Source organism: Trachypithecus francoisi, unplaced genomic scaffold (genome assembly GCF_009764315.1).
Source record: "Trachypithecus francoisi isolate TF-2019V2 unplaced genomic scaffold, Tfra_2.0 Lachesis_group1, whole genome shotgun sequence".
In the NCBI taxonomy this organism is placed as follows: Eukaryota; Metazoa; Chordata; class Mammalia; order Primates; family Cercopithecidae; genus Trachypithecus; species Trachypithecus francoisi.
The window spans coordinates 153,504,007-153,525,614 of NW_022681454.1; positions in this window are offsets into that span (position 1 = coordinate 153,504,007).

Here is a 21,608-nt window from a genome sequence, read left to right on the forward strand (position 1 = left end):
TTTTTTTTAATCCAGTAGGTACTTAGTAAGCCGGTGACATTTGGTCAATGAGTCAAAGAAAGTTAGTTATAGCTGATGTGGATTAACTTGTGGGAGAGCATTTCAGGCAGAGAAAACAGCCAGTGCAGAAGCCCTAAGAGGTCATTGTACAGAATTTGACTTTTACTATGGGGGAAAGAGGAAATCACTGCAAGGTTTTGAGTAGGAGAGGGATATTATCTGATTTACATTTTTAAATGATCACTTTGGTTGCTGTAATGAGACTCTAGAGGGGAAGTTAGAAGCAAAATGACAAGCTGGAAGCCGTTAAGTAAAGCGGGTGAAAGGTAATAATGGCTTAAACTCAGATAGTAGAAGTGGAGATGGTGAGAAATGACTAGATTCCAGGAAATAAGTGGTTGTGAGAAAAAATTTTAAAATTATATTATTTGGAATTCGTAAAGACGACCATAATAAACACAAAGTGGAACCTTGAGTTACTGATTCTATTCTTGCGGTCAATCACATGAATGTTGTAGGAAAAGTCAAAACCAACTTCACTTGTGCATGGTCCAAAGCTTTACACATTTTGAATCAAATAGAATTTGTTATCATCAGAATGTGGAATCATTTCTTATTTTAAGTAATTTCCCAGAGTTCCTATGTGGCAGGCACAATGATACTGAAGGTATAAAAGGACAACTCAGAAGTAGCTCCTGTATGCTTCGGTAAAGAACAAAAATTATTTAAATAAGCAAGATAAATAGTGATGTTATTCTGGTGCTAGAAGTTTGAAGAGGATACTTTAGAGAACAAAGAGGAGCAGGATGCTTAGTGATAGAGGGGGAAGGTGTGAAGGGGAATTTAATAAGAATTTTTTGGGTATGATACCCTTGAAAAGAGTCTTAAAATGTGAATAATATTCTCTACAATGATCGGTGTATTTGGGAAGGAAAAAGGAATGTAAACACAACACAGATACATGACCTGGAAGGTACTTTGAAACAAGTGTAGGTAGTTTGGTGATTGAAGCATAGAATTGTTGGAAGACAATTTTCCATGGGCTCTTCCTGTTTCTGTGCATCACGCAAAAGAAGCATTAATTGCACATTTTTTTCAAAACTACTTTTTCAAGGATTCTTTTATAGCAAATAACATTAGAAGATAAGAGATTGTGATTCCTTCCAGAGCAAATGGCTAGTTTGTGTATAGCTTTGGAAAATAAAGACAGTGTCTTCTGGGAAGGCATGCTTATTATCCAGTATAAAAGATTCATGTTCCCTGGCTTCAGAGTTTGTCAGCTATGCTATAAGCGCACTCTGTGAGCAGCATCCACCTGGGATCCCTCCATAATATCCCCATTGGACTTGGGGGACAACAGGAGCTGGTGCATACTTGGAATTCACACTGCTCACTGGGCCTTGATTTCTAATAAAGTTCTTTATCTCATATAAAGTCAGGAAAGAGTCCACATGACCATTCTCATTTCTGACACCAATGTAAAGTTTCAGGGTCACTCAGATGACCCTCAGTTTTGAACATTTTCTGGAAGGACTCACAGAACTCACTGAAAGCGGTTATATTATGGTGTATTACAGCAAAAATAAAAATGGAGGTTAGAATCAGCCAAGAGAAGACATGCATGGGGTGGAGTGCAAGAGCACTCCAAACATGGGGCTTCCAGTTGTGTTTTACCAGTGGAGTCACAGACAGCATTCACCCCTCCAGTAATGATGTGTATGCACTTATTGCCAACCTGAGCCTCGGTGCCAAAGTCTTTATTGAGGTTGCACCACGTTTATATGGTTTACTGCCCATGTGGTTGACCTCAGTCTCCAGGCCCTGTGGAAATTTAGGTAATACAACATGACCCAAATCCCCACTATAAAGTAGGTTGTTACACTGTCTGGCATCTTCCAATGCCCCCAGGTAAACGAAGATACTTTAATCTGGCAGCGCATTCCAGGTGTTTAGAGATGACCTCCCAGGAGCTGAGGGAAAAACCAGACCTCTGTTTGCAGGAGGTTAAATTCTTTACTGTACACGCTAGCCTGGGGCTCTCATGTTTTCTCTCAGTAGCCATGAAACTGTGGCAGGCTAACTTAGCTTGCAAATAGGGTAAAATCTCAGATCCTACACAGGTTTTGATAGTAATATAAACAAAAATTTATCAGGAACTGTGCCTAGGAAAAAAGGTAATCAAGGGCCACATCATGGATTATTTTTATCCTTACTAAATGGTTGAATTTTATTCCTCAGTTCATTAAAATTGTATGTGTTTAGAGACACCAGTCCACATTAGAAATATTATTTTTTAACCATCACATAACATCTCTCTCTCTATATATAGATACACATATATAACCATTTTATATATACACACCCTACGTGTATATATATATAGCCATATATATAATGGCAAAGTTTGCAAGTAATTAGAATGATTCAAGTTTATGAGTTTTTAGAGATAGCATTCTAGAAAACTGGAAGGTGAAGGCATTGAAGATATTGGCAAGAAAGATATTGATTAATGATCCAGACTATCAGGTGGATCAGAGAGTCATGAAGGGATGCCTACTAATGTTAGTGGAGAAAAAGATGGGTACAGGACAATAGAAGACAGAGAGCAGGTATGAAAGGAATAAAGGAGAGAGTTATGGACTGACAGAAGAATGTAATGAAATATTGATTTGCTAGAGTTTAACACTTCATAAATGGGTCAGCTAAACTAATAACAACGTTTACTTCAAGAGAGTTGGTTCCAAGTTAAGATTGACTATGAGCAAAATTTTACACCAGAAAGAGCATAGTAAACTTGAAACCAGCATGAGCCATATACATGTGAGGCATTATCAAACAATGAAAAGAATACATGCTAGAAGCCAAAATTCTAAATGAATAGGGGAGAATGAAGTTAGTAAGTGATGGGATGGAAGTGTTATATAGCATGACAAGAACCTCAAAGAAAGAAGGATAGAAAAGTAATTATCTGCAATTTTCAATTGAGAGTTGGATTGATACCTGTATTTCCCCTGTGTTGTATGAAAGATTCAACAACGTTGATTTCAGTGGGCTTCAAGGGAAAGGTCTTTAAATTTAAAAAGATCCAGGTTTCAAAATAGAAAAGGAATGAGTGAGGAGAGGGGATGTTGGGTATTCTCTGAAGAACACTAGAGACATAAGAATGTAGGAATGTGTGCTAACAGTGAACCTGGCTTACAATAATCATCAGTAGTGTGACAGTTAATTTTCTGTGTCAACTTTCCTAGGTCACAGGATGCCCAGATATTTGGTTAAACATTATTTTGGATGTTCCTATGTGGATGTTTCTGGATGAAACTGACATTTGAATCGGTAGACTGAGTAAAGAAGATTGTCCTTCTAATGTGGGTAGTCCTTATCCAATTTGTTGAAGGCTGGAATAGAAAAAAACAACAGGCTCACTAAGGGATAATTCACTCTCTCTGCTTGCTTCTTTGTCTTTGACCTGGGACATTTGTCTTGACTTTGGACTCAGATTCAGACTGGAACTCCACCATCAGTGCTCCTACCTCTTAGCATACCAACTACGGATGATGGAACTTCTGCTACTGGTTCTGTTTCTCTAAGAACCAGACAAATAGGAATGGGGAGATGTCATCATGGAAGACACAATGATAGAAAGACTGGAGAAAGAGGTACATCAAAGAAAATGAATGAGAGGTCACATTACTATGTGACGCCAAGAACGAGAGGCCTACTAAGACTGACTTTCTGCAAGCTTCTAAGCTCACTAAGCACATGGTCCTAGTTGCAGACTAAGTCTTATTGAGTAACCAGAGTTTAATCTTCATCAAAGTTCTAAATAGGATAATACTAAAAGGATGAGCTGGTTTCCTAGATGTCATCTCCTGGTTAAATTATCTGACACAGTATCTTGGTTGTCTTAGCATTAACAGTAGAAAGTATAGTGTCCTGGTGTGAGAAGGTCAAACATCTCCCATGGCAAAGGGAGAAAAATATATACTTTAAAAAGAAGCACTGCAACTAGAAGCACACATATAGCTTAATTTATTGAATAATTCAGGAATGTGATAATATCTACCTGAAATAATCAGACTAAAGAGGAATTAATGACATTAAGTGGGGAAACAGATTAAAATGAGAGACAGTTTTCTTAAGTGGGATGTTACTAAGGAAACTGAACCATACATCTTCCTAAGTCTTTCTATTTCTACTTATATTTGAGAGCCGTAATGTGGCTCTTTGAATTATGTGACTATGCTATGCACAGAACTGTGATCCCTAAGGAGATCTGGGCTTAAGCAAAAGCAGATCATTAAGCATCAGGCCAACAACAAAATGGCATTGCTTCATTTTCAATTAGCAAATTGTCCCTGCAGACTTGACATTCCTAAGTACATTAAGAGGTTCAAGTAAGGCCTGCCAGTGAAAGAAAAAAAGCAAAGAGAAGGATTAAGAACTAACATTTAATGAAGTTCTTAACCTTTCTTGTTTCATAAACCTCTAGTGAATCCTATGATCTTCTTATCACGGTAATGCATAAAAATGCAGAGGATTACAAAAGAATTCAAGTACACTGAAATGCAGTTATCAAAATATATTTTTAAATAGTGATGTTCTAATATGTGTACTTTTTTGTTAAGACATCAAATAATAAAATATAGTGGCATCTCTAATAATTACCATAATTTTGAAGTAGTAGTATGTATAAGAAATATTTTAGGCATCTGCCACAGAAATAATGTGATATAAAAGTATCTGTGACTTCTGTTAGTGACAAAAATCACAGGTAGTAATAATATAGCTTGAAAGTATTTTTGGCTTATATATATGATGTAATAAATGATCAGTTTCACTTAGAGGTTAAGAAAAATACAGATATAATTTTTCCCATGCAACACATGTACTCTCTGAATTCTATCCATTAACTGCAAAGAAGTTAAAAAGAAAACCCACTGAAAGGAGTCTCTTCTGTGCCAGCTTTTGTGCTATAGAAGACACAAAATGATTGAGAACTTAGCCTTGGCTTCAGGCATATTAAAATCTAACAAAGTAACCTAGAGTATAGTAATCTAGTTAATAAAGAATAAGACAATCTTCTGGTAAAATTAACAACAGGGATATTACATGCTCCAGATATTCTATCTGGATATGCATTCAAGACTCTAGACCTAGAGAAACTGTCTTCCATGTATACCAGGGGCAATTATGTTATTACAGTATTCTTAGCAAAATTATAAAACTGTAAACAACCCAATAAATAAATAAAAAAGATCAATAAAAGAGATTTTGTATAAAGTGGGATTTATTAGTGAGATGAAACATTATATATGTTAAATGATAAAATATTGGCTGTGATACTGCCATGATAGTGATATAGGTATTGACATCAATGGTCATAGCTACACTATTCATGTAGGTATCAACATTATAGTAATATCTATGGAACCCATGGGGAAATCGCTAAGACATAACATGCGGGAGGAAAAAAGCAAGCAAAAGGAGAGTGTAGACAGTATAATTCATTCACGTAACTTAAAAAATCAATATCACCTCATTTCTACTAAAAATACAAAAAATTAGCTGGGCATGGTGGCGGATGCCTGTAGTCCCGGCTACTTAGGAGGCTGAGACAGGAGAATGGCATGAACCCGGGATGCGGAGCTTGCAGTGAGCTGAGATCGCGCCACTGCACTCCAGCCTGGGCGACAGAGCGAGACTCTGTCTCAAAAAAAAAAAAAAAAAAAAAAATCAAAGTCAAAACAATGCTATTTATTTCTTATCCAGCCACTATCCGAGGGAATGATGGGACTAAGGATGCTATGGTAAAGTGACTTTAGCAATATTTGTAAAACAGTAAAGTAAAATATTGATAAGTATTTATTCTGGGATGTAGAAATATGGATGTCTGTTATAAGATCTGAGGAGTAGATCAGATGGAATAATGTCAAAAGTCTGATAATTCAAAAAACCTAAAGATGAAGAAAAAAAGAAACTTTCCATTAGAGGTCCCAGTGCTTGGTCTAGGGACTTGCAGAGGCAGAATACATGACACAAGGCTGTTTTTTACAGGCAACTGGGATCTTAAGGAATCATAATACTACTACAAAATGTGATTACTAATGATATTTGAATGCTCTATTTTCATGGACTATAAATGTGATTTAAAATATGAGTTTGGGTGACAAACTATAATAATAATTTTTTTTTTTTACAAATTATTATTGCATGCAGTGGGCTTTGTAAACATTTAATCCTGACAGAAATCCAATTAGAGTTCTTTTACAGATTAGAATACTCAGGTCAGATAGGTTTGATGACTTGCCAGAGCTCACACAGCATATGGTAAGAGATAAGAAGTAAACTCATGCAGACACTCCAGAGCTCATGCTCCCAAGCACAGTTCCGTGCATGTGCGGGCACACCCATGATCAACCAGGACTCAGAGCTCCCGAGGAAGGAATCAGTGATATGTGGAAAGCTCGAGGTTGCATCTTTTCTGCCATCAAATCTTTATTGAGTGACTATTCTATGTTAGGTTCCAGCTTAGGAGGTTTTATGTATATGTGTTATTTCTTAATCATTAAAAAATACTTTTGAAAAACTTCCATTTGCAAGATACGATGAAAAAATGCTGATACAAATAAAGATGAATAAAGTATGGGGTCTGAGTTGAAGGAGATTGTAATCTAGAGCAGAAACCAACATATAAACTGCTAATAATATTACATGCCTTAACCAATTTGTTGAAAATTTGTCAAAGGAGTTTACAATAAAATTAAAGGTGGAAATAAAATCTTTGCCATAGTAAAATGGCAAAGCCCAATCCTGAGGGAGAAAATATGATATATAGGTATAAAAAGAAAAATAAGAGTTACTAAATAATTCTTAGAAAAATGATGTGCACAGGTACTCTAGAACTTAAAGTGTAATAGTAAAAATAAATAAATAAATAAAAAAGGGGGGGGAAGAATGACCATTATTAAAAAAGTCAAAAAACAATAGATGTTGGCATGGATGTGGTGAAAAGGGAACACTTATACACTACTGGTAGGAATGTAAATTAGTACTGCCTATATGAAAAGCAGTATGGAGATTTCTTTTTTTTCTTCTTCCTTTTTTCTTTTTCTTTCTTGTTTTCTTTTTTTCTTTTTTCTTTTTTTTTTGAGACGGAGTTTCGCTCTTGTTGCCCAGGCTGGAGTGCAGTGGCACAATCTGGGCTCACCACAACCTCCGCCTCATGGGCTCAAGCGATTCTCCTGCCTCAGCCTCCTGAGTAGCTGGGATTGCAGGCGGCGCATGCCACCACTCCCAGCTAATTTTGTATTTTTAGTAGACATGAGGTTTCTTCACGTTGGTCAGGCTGGTCTCCAATTCCCGACCTGAGGTGGTCCTCCCACCTTGGCCTCCCAAAGTGCTGGAATTACAGGCATGAGCCATCGCGCCCAGCCTGAGATTTTTAAAGAACTAAAAGTAGATCTACCATTCTGTCCAGCAATCCCACTACTGGGTATCTACCTAAAGGAAAATAAGTCATTTTATGAAAAAGACAACTGCACACATATGTTTATTGCAGCACAATTCACAATTGCAAATATATGGAACCAATCTAAGTACCTATCGACCAATGTGTGGATAAAGAAAATATGGTATATATACATCATGGAATACTACTCAGCCATAAAAAGTAATAAAATAATGTCTTTTTCAGGAAAAAAAAAAGAAGAAAAATGATGATTTCTAGAAGCCAACAAGGGTTTTTATTTTAAGAAAAGAGTTATCATAACAGGGCTATGTTATAACAAGCATTTTGATTTAACTAAACACTTAGTAAAATTCACCTTAAGGACCAATGGAGTGTCAGATGTCACGGTCTGTCAAAAGGGACAGTCCTCTTACAGCAACTTCTAGCATAGTTTCTAAAATCAAAACAAAAACAAACAAAATTCTTCAACCACATATATTCACTAAATAATTCAGATTTAAGTAGATAGCAAATAAATTTCCATTAAAATTTGAATATGACACTTAAAATGTCCATAGGTGGTTTAAAAAGTTACTACCATTTCATAAAGAACTTGAAAATCATAATATTTATTAGGGAAACATTTTGATGGATTTCCCTAGTAGAGAGGTTTTCTAAAAGGTATAGTGGTTATTGATAAATATTTTAAAACAGTATCTTTAAAAATGCTTTTTAAAATAGTGTAATCAAATGTTTAACTAAAAGTAAAATACTAAAATTATATTCCCCAAAGCAACTTTTCATAAAAATCCATAGATCCTTATCTAAAACATTTGCATATTTGTTTCTAATTTTATGCTCCACATTTATGTATATTTTAAATTTCAGCCCCCCCAAAAAAAATCATACAGCCTGATGGTTATTAATCCTCAAGCCCTGCCTCCAAAGACTGTGTAGACACATTGAACGTAACTGCTTTGTTTGTATCAAATGGGACTTTTTGTTTCTTAAAGAATGAGTAACACTCATTGTTTTACTTTTTCAATTTGGTGATTTCTGGTTTTTATTTATATCTTTGATAGAAAAGCCAATTTAAAATAGTGAAATTTTTCTACCATACCAGTAATGTAGAAACACGTCTATTGAATGGAAAATGAGTAGGACCATGATAATTAAAAGTACAAGCCTTTACTTATCTGTTAATTTATCCAACAATGTGATGAGTACCCACTACCTGCGAGATAATGAATTGCACGTATACAAATAAGTCAGAAATAGCTCTGGCCCTCATGGAAAGTTTCATATTGTTACTATGGTTTTTTTCCTTTGGTTTATGCCTGTTATTTCCATGATAATTAACTGCTCTTATAAAATCAGAGTATATTACTGACTCTTGTATCAACATAAAGATGTAAATCCAGCCTAGTAAATTCAGGTAAAACAGAGCAAAACCAACATTTGTTCCTAAAATGGAACTATAAATTCTGAGATATTCTCATAATTCAAACTACTCCTGCTTATTTTCCAGAAACGTCTAAAAGCCCACAAGAAATAGGTTTTCAGCATCTGAGCTGTGTTAATATTCTTCCTCACAGCAATTTACAAATTTTTCTAAAGTTTCTTCCACCAAAGTTTCTACATAATAAGAAAGGGAGGTTCTATGGTTAAGCAATGTGGGGAAAGAATGTGTTGAAATCATTTAAACCATTATATTTACTATATAATGTCTCAGACCTTTGAATATGCTAATGTGTATTGTAACTCCAAACAAAGTATATCAAGTGCAGAATGTAGCATTTCATCAACTTATTTGACTTTGAAACTCTTTATTCAAATTCTACAAGTACTATTTCTGAGAAATACATTTTGAGGGAAAAATAGGCTACTAAGCACTTAGGAAATTGATGAATTCTAAGAGCAAACACAGTTTCACTAAGAAGTCATTTCAGTTAAGCCATTTCTAGTTTTAGATTACTGAACTGTTGTGCCTAGAGTATCAGAAAGCACATTTGAATTTCAGCAAAGTATTTCTTCATGACAGCAGGAAATGTGGGCTAGATGACAGTTTGATTATTTGCCATCGCATCAGGTGGATTGAATTAATGCAAAATAATGACATTCATTATTGTTTATGAATGTCCAGTTTGTGGACTGACCTTGTAATCCGCAGTCTTCATGAGAAGATAGATGAATTATCACTAAATCTGCAGGAAACAGCTGATATACCAGTTCAGTTGAGAAACAATTTTTTCTGTAAATGACAAGACAGTACGTATCTTAAGTTTTGTGGGTCATATAGTCTTTGTCATAAGTACTTCGCTGTTACAGCAGAAGTGCAACCGTAGACAGTTTATAAACAAATGAGCATGATTGTATTACAATGCAACTTTGTTTACAGAACAGGCAGTGAACTGGATTTGGCCCACAGGCGGTAGTTTTCTAACCCTTTTATTAGCTGTCAGAGATGGACAAAAAGAATCAGTGGTCTGGCACAATAGACTAGATCAATGAAAATGAAATTTAACAGATTTAACATTTGTTTTTGCATTTCAAGCCAATAATTCAACTTCATAAGTACTGGAAAAAGATGGATGGCTCAATAGCACAGCTTTAACATAATTGGAAACTCAATGTTCCTCTATTTAATGTATCTCCCCAGGAAGGCAGTGCTAACATCTGTAGCACCAGAGAAGCACCAAATAAAACATTGCCTGGGTCAAACTATACTTTGAGTGTTGGATCAAATTCTAGATCATCCATTTGAAAAGTGCTTTGCAAACCGGAGAGCATGCACAAGAGAATGGTTGTTGTCCTGAGACAATAAGGCACATTATAAGATAAATTGTTTTAAAGAAAGGGACAATTTAATCTGGAGAATGGAAGACTTCAGTGTACCATACATCTGTCTTCAGGCATGCTAACCAAGATGGATTAGATTTCTCCTCAGTTTTTCCTGAAGTCAAACTGGGAATCATTAAATGTTGAAAAAGTAGGGCAAAACTTAGGTTCAACAAAAGAAAGAAATTTTTAAACAAATGTAGCTGTCCGCCAATGAAATAGATAGATGTATTTTCCCTATGAAGGTGTATTTGTCTGTTTGCACACTGCTTTAAAGACATACCCAACACTGGGTAATTTATAAAGAAAAGAGGTTTAATTGACTCATGGTTCCATATGGCTGGGAAGCCCTCTAGAAACTTACAATTATGGCAGAAGGCAAGAGAGAATAAGTTTGTGTCAGTACAGGAAAAACTACCATTTATAAAACCATCATAACTCATGAGAAGTCACAGACTATTATGATAACCGCATGGGGGTACCCACCCGCATAATCCAATCACTTCCCAGATCTCTCCATAAACACCTGAGGATTACAATTCAGAAGACATTTGGGTGGGGAAACAAACGCTGACCGTATGAGGAGGAAACCTTCAGGTATTGATGAAGTCTCTCTGATCACTTGGGGACACATTACAGAGTGATTCAATTACTAATTAGGAGATTGGTGCTCATAGATTATTTTCAACTCTAAAAATCTCTAACTTTACAGTGGTGAAATTCAAGTGGTCAAATCTCCTAATCATGCAATTTTTAAGCTAAGTTTTTAAACTAAGTTTTAATTTCTAGACTGAATGTCAATAAATTCCTTTGCTAATTTGAATTAGAATTTTACCTCTATTGTCTGTCTTGCATTTGTTAACTTTTTAGTACAATGTCTAATCAGGTTTAAAATAAAATGTTTATGATGGAGCATAATAATGTATTGGACATTAATACTGGTACTTATAATGGTTAACAGTAACTGTGATTGATTAAGGAGAACAGCATGCCCTTGGTTTCTCTCCTTGGTTTTAGTATTTAAAATGCAATATGACTTTTTAAAAAGCAAGCTATGCAGAAAATGTGTAAATGTTTGATGTGTAATGTGTAAATGATGAGAAACTGCTATCTCACCATCAAGTTGCGATCGAGCTAAGCTACAAATAGTAACATTGATTACAATAAGACTTTGAACTGACCTTGTTCTGCAGGCAGATTTTGCATCAGTGTTCTTTGCAGTGTCTACTGGTATATCTGAAACATTTATTCTTGTAATTTGACAATTTGTGCATGTTGAATTAATAATTAAATCAACATGATTAGTTCAACATGCACAAATCTTCAAATTAGAAGAAGAAATGTTGAAATTAATGTTGAAATTATTATTGTGTGATAGCTGCATAAGTTAGCTACCTGTGGTTAGTATTCTTACAATTTCTCTCTCCCTCAGGCCTAGCATATCTTTCTGTCCTTATCTCACTGAAAAGTACTACGAAGTTTAGCGAGTATTTACTTTCAGGACTTATCCATTTAAATTATAAATTAGTTTTAATTTGTGAATTCAAAGACGTGAGAGTTGAAAAAACTTCACAGAAAAGGAAAAAAAATCCTTGGAAATGCGTATAAAATACAGAGAAGAAATACGTTCCCTTAAAAGGAAGAGGCGAAAGTGTTATTTATAAGTTGAAATAGTATTTTTCCCCGAATCTGCAACAGAGGAACTATCCCATTAGAGGAAGTTTACAAAATAAAACATTTTTCTTCTCTAGACAAAAGTCAGTCAACGATAAGAAGATAATCAGAATGAATCTGCATACTTCTTAGCTGTTTTCATTAAAACTGCACATGGCCTATAAATGGAATGGAGGGAATTGTCTCTTTTAATTGGCTGAATGATTCTTTATTCTCCTATGCAGGTGTCAGTGTGTGGCAAGGGGCACATTCAGTGACACAGTGTTGAGTACAGAAATGGTATTATCTTGCTGTTCAAAGGAAAGTTCAGTAAAAAAAAAAAATCACAAAATTAAAAATAGAAAATATGGTTACGTTATTTTTATCTATCTTCTCTTTAATCATTGAGAAATAAAACTGTTCAAAACAACACTGAAAACATCTTGGATAATGTGAGGAATACATGAAGGTATGAATGTTCTTTGCATGAATATTGTTGGCTATGATGGCTCATTCCACTTCTGGATTATAACACGCTTCTTTAGGTCTTAGTATTACTGGTTTGTTTTAAATTTTGTCATCTGGCTGCACTGTATACAACTTACTTAAAGGAATCTTTTCATATTTTAATATTGTATATCATTTAAAAACATGATAAAGATATTCTCACTACAATTTTTATTTCTAAAATAATGTCAAAAAAGTATATTTAGTATAAGTAAATATTATGCTCCATTAAAAACAGTTAACCTTTTAATAAACTTGCCTAGTAAAATTGTTTTATCACCTTTTTTTTATTGAAAACCAGTTTTTGGAGGATATTGTTCTGATAGATATTAATAAAGATGCCACTATATCAAAGTGTTCCATGGCCATCTTCTTGAAAATTTACATTATTAGATTCCAGGGAGCCCTATATATTTAACTTTATTTCTTCCCATAATTTCCAGGCTTATTTTAGGGATAAACATTATTTAAAAGTTTCCAATTTAGAAGAACTAAAACAAAAAAGCCCTTTTTCTGTAATAAATTGAATTCATTTACTGAGATATTCTGTCTAAATCAGGATGAGCAATGCTAGCTGTTATAATAAAGAACTCTACAATTATAGTGCTTTAGTATGTGAAATGTTTATTTCTCATTAGCACAAAATCCAAAGTCAAGGAGCTTCATCCAGTGTCTCTTGTAGGTGGCTCTTCTCTAAACAGTGTATCAGAGATTTGATATCCTTCTTTTTTTTTTTTTTTTTTTTTTTGAGTCGGAGTCTCGCTCTGTCACCCAAGCTGGAGTGCACTGGCCAGATCTCAGCTCACTGCAAGCTCCGCCTCCTGGGTTCACGCCATTCTCCTGCCTCAGCCTCCCGAGGAGCTGGGACTACAGGCGCCCGCCACTTCGCCCGGCTAGTTTTTTGTATTTTTTAGTAGAGACGGGGTTTCACCGTGTTAGCCAGGATGGCCTCGATCTCCTGACCTTGTGATCTGCCCGCCTCGGCCTCCCAAAGTGCTGGGATTACAGGCTTGAGCCACCACGCCCGGCCGAGATTTGATATCCTTCTATCTCCAACTTCTTAGCGTTCTTTGCTTAAGAACCCAATCAACTAGAGAAAAAGCATGGAAAATTGCATAGGATGATCTTTGCTTAAGAACCCAGCAAATTAGAGAAAAAGCATGGGAGATTATATAGGATGTTTCATGTCTGGGCATGGAAATGCGGGAGTATGTCACTTTTCCTCATGTTACATGGGCCAAAACTTAATCACACTGATCCATTTAGATACAGGGAAGACTAGAAAATATAGATTGCTGTGACGTAAGGAGTATAAGATAAGTGAATATTTGTAAATATTGACAAAAATTGTTAATGCTGATTCTGTAAATTATGGTTCAATCAGTATTTAAAGTGTAAATGTTATCTTTTGAAAGTGTAGCAGTATCAAACCATTTGTAACTCAAAGGTCAAGAGAAATCATTTTTAGATCTTATATATATTCTCGTTACTTTTTAACATATTGTATGCATGTATAGTAATTTCAAGTCCAAATTTTAAAACCTTTTTAATAAAGTTTCTTGACTATAACATATCTAATAGCATTCTTTAGAAATACCCAATAAATTATCATGGCAATTATCAGTATTTAAATTATCATGGCCATTTTGATCATAGCAATTAACTGATTTGGGAAGTCAAATTAATTTAGATACAACATATAATATGAACGAATAATTACCAAAGAGTCTGAGGACATTTTGTATATGGATACACATATACACACACCATTTATTTAAATGGATAACCATAATATATTATATGGCTAATTGTTTTAATGTTGGTGATATGTGACTTCATCCATTCTAAGAATTAAATAATTACATAAAGAACATATGCACAAAGCAAACTCAAGTGAAAAATATTTTTAAAGTCCGACCAAAATTACCAAAAGGAAAAAAAAAAGTAGTTTTGTCAGTAAATGTTTATCTTTCTGTTTTCACTAAGGATATTCACTAAAAAATTAACCTACTATTTATATGTTGTGGCATAATCAAAAGCTTGTAACCCTAATGAAGTGGAAAATAATAATAATAAAAATCGAGAAACAACGTATCTTCAGTGTGGCCCTGGGCTGATGCTTCTTATATTGCCTTTAAAAACCTTGTCCACAAATCATGAGCCTTATGCAGATCACAATAAAATCAGCAGGACCTTATGCCCTACTTTACTGAGATTGAGGTCTCTTACATAGGGCCATCAACTAAGGAAGAAAAAAACTACCCATTTAGTTTACAAATACACACACACAAACACACACACACACACCCCTCTGTATATTCACTTTCTCTATGAAAAAGAAATGGGATTCTAATATGTAGTTCATATTAGAATTGAACTCTGTGTCTCTCACTGTTTGAGAACTTTGTACTCTGCGTCTCTCACTGTTTGAGAACTTTGTTATTCAACTATACTTTATCTTATATTTTCTAACTGTGATTTTCTTATGCATTGTCTTCCTAAATGCTCAGGTATCTTCATCCAATAAATAGATTCATGCAATCCTTCAGCTCTGCTGTTTCTTCAAGCTCTCAGTCTTTTTTCTCCCTGGTAAAATTAGTTGAAAGGTATTGACCTCCAATACTCCTAGCACCACACCGCTCCCTCTTTCCATTACTTTCCTATGCTCTGTCTTCTTCTCTGTTTATCTAGTAAAGCTCCTCCTGCTAATGTACCTGCAGCTTCCAAATCTCCAAGCCATAAAGATTTTAACAGTTCTTTCCAACCTTGTTCTCTCTATGGTTTATCTTTCCCTGGTCTCTATGACAGAAGATCATTTTGTTTTTTTTTCCAAACAATTTTAACATTTCCTTTTTGTATTTTGTTTTTATTTGTTTTAATTGGGGACAAGGTCTCACTCTGTCACCCAGGCTGGAATGCAGTGGCATGATCATAGCTCACTGCAGTCTTGAGCTCCTGGGCTAAAGCAATCCTCCCACCTCAGCCTCCTGAATAGCTGAGACTACAGGTGCATGCCAACACACCTGGCTAATTTCTTTTTATTTTTTGTAGAGGTGGGTCTTACTGTGTTGCCTAGGCTGGTCTTAAACTCTGACCTCAAGTTATCCTCCTGCATTGGCCTCCCAAAGCGCTGGGATTACGGGCATGAGCCACTGTGCCTGGCCTGTCATTTCTTTTCTGAGTGCTGTGTAGGTCCACTTTTTCTCACCCCACCTCCATTTAAACATATTTCTCAGAGTTTACTCTCTCAGTATGCGTGTTTTTCATTCCTTGCCCTAGCTCTTAGGTTCTCATCTATGTTTATGGCCTTTAGTAATCTTATCTACAGAAATGACCCCCTCATCCATGGGTCTGGTCCAGATGTCCTCTTTCCCAAGTTCTAGATATACAATTTAAAGAGACTGCTACTCCTTGTCTCCTGGATGCCTCCATTGCAACCACAACTGAACATGACCAAAGAAATCTGCATTTCGTCCCTCAGAGGGGACTCCTCCTTCTAATCTGCTTCTTTTAAAGATGCTTCTATTTGCTCATTCACCCAGTCAAAACACTGTCATTTTTGACTTGTCCATTGTCGACCGTGTTCACATAATTGAGAAGTCTGTAGAGGGTATGTCCACAATGCTTTTCAATCCCACTTAAACTACAATGCTTACTGCAAATCCTCATCAATTGCCCTTTCGCCTGCAGGCCTTTCTGCTCTAATCCACTGAAAGCACCAGTGCCCAATTATTTTTATTTTGTTTTTGAAGTTGCTAGGTCTCTCCTTAATGACACTCAATTACATCTTTGAGTACATATAATTGAATATTTAAGTTCTCTACTAGGTGGACTTCATCTCCCTTTCCAGCTTTATATCCCGATGCTGCCCAGTGAATATCCAATAATCCAGTTAGGCTCGACTACCAGTGTGGCCCATCATTTTCCTCTTCTGAGATATTACTCATGCTTCATCCACTCCCAGGAATCTCTGCTACCTCTTTATCCTTCCCAGACATCATGTCAAAATTCTGCTTATTTCTAAAGACCACCAGTTCAAATTTCACTTCCTTCAGATTTGTCTTTTCTAATCCTTTCAATCATTTAAAAACCCTTATATGATGGCAGTTAGCTTATTCTGACTTGTTTCTCTCATACAATGCCCCAACTACATACCTCATAAGCTTCTTGTGTGATTATTTTTTTATTTGCACTTGCGGCATTAAACAAAAAATATTGAACACAATAGTTACTCAGTACATCTTTGTTGAATTTACAAATCTTTTACTTTATTCACTCAAATTATGATATTCAAAGCTGGAATTTAGTTTCAGAAACTTTGGGTAACAAAGTTGTGATATATTTAGTTAGCAAAGCACTGTAAACTTTTTAAATAAACTTAAATCATGTGAAGATTTATTAAGACAATTAAGAATCCAAGAAGAAATCTCATGAACAAAATGAATTGAAAGAGTCTCCAAAATATAAATATCTGAAAGGCAGAAAATGTGCCTAACAAAAGAAAGTTTTGAAGTGAGAAAAACATCTTTCTTTAAAATTGTTACTGGATTTTTTTTTTTTTTTTTTGCCTCTAATAGATTTTCAATGTTAACAAGAGAGAAATTAAAAATTAAAAACACAGGAAATTTAGACAATGATTTCTGTTTTTACTTTTTTTCTTTTATAGATCTTACGTTAGACTTGTTGCCAAGAAATTCTGTGCTGTTTAGGGTCAGAAATTTATTTAGAATCTTAAAACTTCATAACTAATCTTAGATGCATTCTCTAAGTTAATGTCCATGACAAAGTTTCCAATGACTAGAATCAAAATACCATCTTTCATTTCAAAAGTTTTGGAAGTCTCAAGCAGTTAAACATTTTAGATAATTATAATAATGAGCCTTTGATAGAGATAAGTGAGATTAGGTAGTGGTTGGAGTTTATAGATGACACCTTCATTACACTTTGGTACATTTGAAAAAAGTTTTTGGTTTTCCTTAACAATATTTGGGCTTGAATAACGTTTTCTACAGTGATAAGATTCTGCCACATAATGCACGTTTATGTGATTGGAACATGTCTCACAACAGAATCATGTAGAGCCACTGCTCAAAAGCAACAATTCTGCCTCTGCAACAATAACATTGTCTAAATATTCATATAAAAAACACTCTGGATAACAGTGTAAAAGTCATTCTAAAAATAATTCTTGAAGTTCCATGGAATTAACTCTGCTCCATTTGAGGTCTTGTTTCTATGTAAAAATAAAACTTAGATTTTCATTATAATAGATAATATTAGAAAAACATATTTGAAAATAAATTAACAAGGTATCAGTTTGTTGAAGCAAACAAACCTGTAGTTCTCATGGCAGTCGTATTAGGCAAGGTAACCAGAGTTTTAAAGCTACTCTAATTTTCTATAATTCAAGAGATTTAGTAAAACTCAGTAGTAGTTAGCTGTGACTTAACCTGCTTCTTACCATAAATGGTCTAAAGTATATCCATCTCATTTCATTCCTTTTAAAGCAAAAAAAAAAAAAAAAGCTGTATCATTTCTTTCCATTTTAGAAAGCATTTCAAACAAAATACTATTTAAATTTTTTGCAAAGCTCCTTTTATTTTCCTTGATTTTCAATTTATGTGCATTTTAACCTTTAAACACTTTCCTGGAACCTTCTTTCTGGTATATCGAAAAGCAGAAGTGTAGAGTATTTTATAACATGGCCTTTCTTCCTCTCGAGTCTCACGCAACAGAGGACTGTTAGAATTTATGTAATGTATGGATTTTGAATGACACTTTATTTAAAGTCCTTTCTCCAAACGTAGATCCTCAAACGTCTCCAATACTTTCTTTAACAGACTGGATAAATCAAAGCAACAATTTTAGCTAATTGCTCATTCTTTTTCCTTTTTTATAAAATCCAGTTCATGAGTCAAGGTTCTGGAACTGGGCAAAATATATTCTATAGAAAACTGAAGGTGGGAACATTCCATCAGTAATGATCCAACAAGTATTTTTTTCCTCAGGACTGAGATAGATAGCTCATTTATAAATTTTCTGTTTTTTAAAAACAGGCTGAACCAAGAACTTGGTGTATCTATCAGTTTTGAAACATGCCCTGCAGCACAAACACAAAGAGAGCAGATCTCAGCAAGAGGAATGAGGTCTGTGTCACACCTGGCTGTGAGCCTGATGGAAGCTTCAAAGAGGAAAGGAGCTGCTTTCAGGTTGCAGAGAGGACAAGTTGACTTCATAAAGCCATTTTCTAAGCTTTTAAAAAAATGCTTCACCAAAGTTCTAAAGATTTTCATGATTCTCTAAGGTGCCTGAAGTCTGGGAAAAAATTTTTACTTGATTTTAATTAAAGCCTTATATGTTTTATCAGCAAAATAGGAAAAAAGTCTGATGGGAAGTTTCCCTTCCTTTTTCTGTGCATATTCCCTGAATATGCTTTTTATGTGTTTGTGTATGCTGCATTGCATGGATTTCTTAACATCAAAAATATGTCTCTGGTAGAGATATTTGCTGGATTCCCATTGAAAAATATCTTGAATTCTTATAATTGAAAGCTGAGCTTAGAAACAAGAAGATAAATTCTTCTAAGCATTAATTAAAGAAATAGCTCTCAAGTGATAATATTCAATAAAGTACAGGGGTCGTGAGTGCTATCACACCCTTAACTACTTAAGGCCATATTAAAATTTCTTATATTAGACACACTTGGAGAACTTGTCTCTCTTTGCAGCCATCGGTCTGGAATTAAGATCTCTTGTGGTCTGTTAAGAATGCACCATTATATGAGATCACGTAAACCCTACCCTTACAAAAGAATAACCATACCAGAATGACACAGATCACAAGAAAGTCACAGACTAGGCCATATTTATATACTACAGCTAGAAGAGAAGTCAGAAATTTAAAATATAAGACTGTCTTTTTTAGTTTTGTCTTGAACCCCATAGTCTTCCAATTTCTGCTACTCATACAAGTCTATTACATTTTTCTCTTTACTTTGATACTTTTTTCAAATGATAATGTATACATTCTCTTTAATCTACTTTCTACTTAAACTATAGCTCTATGCAATATTTTCTCACCTGAACTGCAGGAAACCTGATATGTGAAACATCACCAAACATCCAAATGTATTATTAGTCACGTCTTAATCCTTATCCTCCAATTGATATGATTGACAAACCCTTTCCTTTCTATAAGGTTCCACATCTCTTGTTAATATCTTACATACTGTACTCTCATTGTTTTCATTCTAATTTCTTCACCTTCTCTTTACTATGCGTTTCCAAAGTTTGTGTGGGTTTTCAGTTTTGTTTTTGTTTCTGTTGTTTTTTTTTTTTGGCTGCTTGCTTGTTCTCTATTTCCTTAAAAACCATCACACTATCTTCTCATTAATCTTGATACCACTCTTTCATGATCTAGTGGTCTCCAAAGTTTCAACCATGTGTCAGTGTAGCTTACCATCACATTTTTATATTTTCTCCTAATTTTTTTTCTTGAGATCCGGCTTTACTTTATAACTGCAGGCCGGGGAGCTCTCCCTGAATGTTTCCTGAGCAAATCAAACTTAACATGATGAAAAGGACATCTAAAAGGATATCCTCTTAATCATAAATTCTTCTTGACTTGTCAAGTCAGTAATTGACATCAATATCTTCTCAAGCCTCAAGGCTATCCATTACTCTACCTCAATGCTCATGCTATTCCACGATGTCTCAGTCAGAAATAAGCCACTGAATTCCCAAGAATTTTTTTGAATATTTTTGTGATGCTTATCAAGTTTTGATTTACTCTACTATTTGGCTTCATCTTACATACCTTACTGTGCTAAAAACTTGTCTAATATCATATTTTTTTCAAACACAGAGTTTCCCTGAAATTATTCATATGATGATTGTTACTAAGGAAATGTATTTGATAGTTAATTCTGTTAACTCAGAAAGCCACTCTTAGAAGGAATAATTAATTCTGGACTAGTTTAAATGCACAGTCTTTCCTAAAATACCTACGATCATGTGGACCCTGCAGTAGGAACTAGCTGCAGGGAAAGGTGCAGTTCTCACATTCCAGAAGATTCACTCCAGGGCAGACACCAGGTTAAAAGAAGGATTTTGAATAATAACAGATTTGCTGACCCAGGTTGAAAATATGAATCTGTGCTATTGGCCACATAATTGATTTTAAAGAAAAGGCCCTGCAGGTATTCATTCTTGCTAATATCTCTGAATGGTGAAAACTCATATTTCAACACAACCACTGCCAGTCAGGATTCTTCACATCTAATCTTTGGCTCCTATTCATTTTACCTGGTGATGATGACATACTCTTTGTCTGAAAGAAAAATAAACAGCTAAGTCAATGTCTTTCTGAAAGGGATTAAGAACATAATTATATGGCAGAATGGGGGTGAATGGATGGATTCCATCATCTCATTGTGTAGGTGAAAAGTACAAAGTCTAAAGTAGGAATTTAAGGAAGAGTGAAGGCCCTTAACAGAACTGATATAACTTGAAGGAGCAGTTATTTACATGAGTAAATTTAAAAGACAAGTGTAAGTTCACAAGACACTTCAAAATAACAGAACCATGTGGCATCTTGCTGAATACTTGAAAATAACAGTTTAGTAAAACAAAAATACTTCAAAATAATTTGATTTTTCAGATTGTGAGTTATCTGCATTAAATCTATTAAATCAAAAATGTCTTATTGTTTCTCAAATGATTTCCAAACATTAGTCACCAGTATAAAGGATAGCATATTCATATTATAAAATAGTAATTTGGATTTCATAAGCAGTAAAGACGTCTGTATCTGTATCAGTGCCTGAGACGCTGTTATATATAGCATGATAGCAGATGTGACATTTAAGGGAACACGAAACATCTAAAATGCTGTTTCCATGGCAACGGTTTATAAAAGAGAGTACAGGAACTTAATAAGCTAAGACAATTTTAAATTCAAAAGAAGCATATTTGACTTTTAGTCACTAAATTATGAAATAAAATATTTTTCTGTATAAATTATTCTTTGAAACACATAAGGAAAAGCTTGCTGCCATTGCGTTTAGTGACCTCTAGGAGAAATTTATTAATTTCTATCTAGGAGAACAACAGTGAAATGCTTTTGAATCTTCCTACTTCTCAGCAGATGGTCTGTAGCATAATAA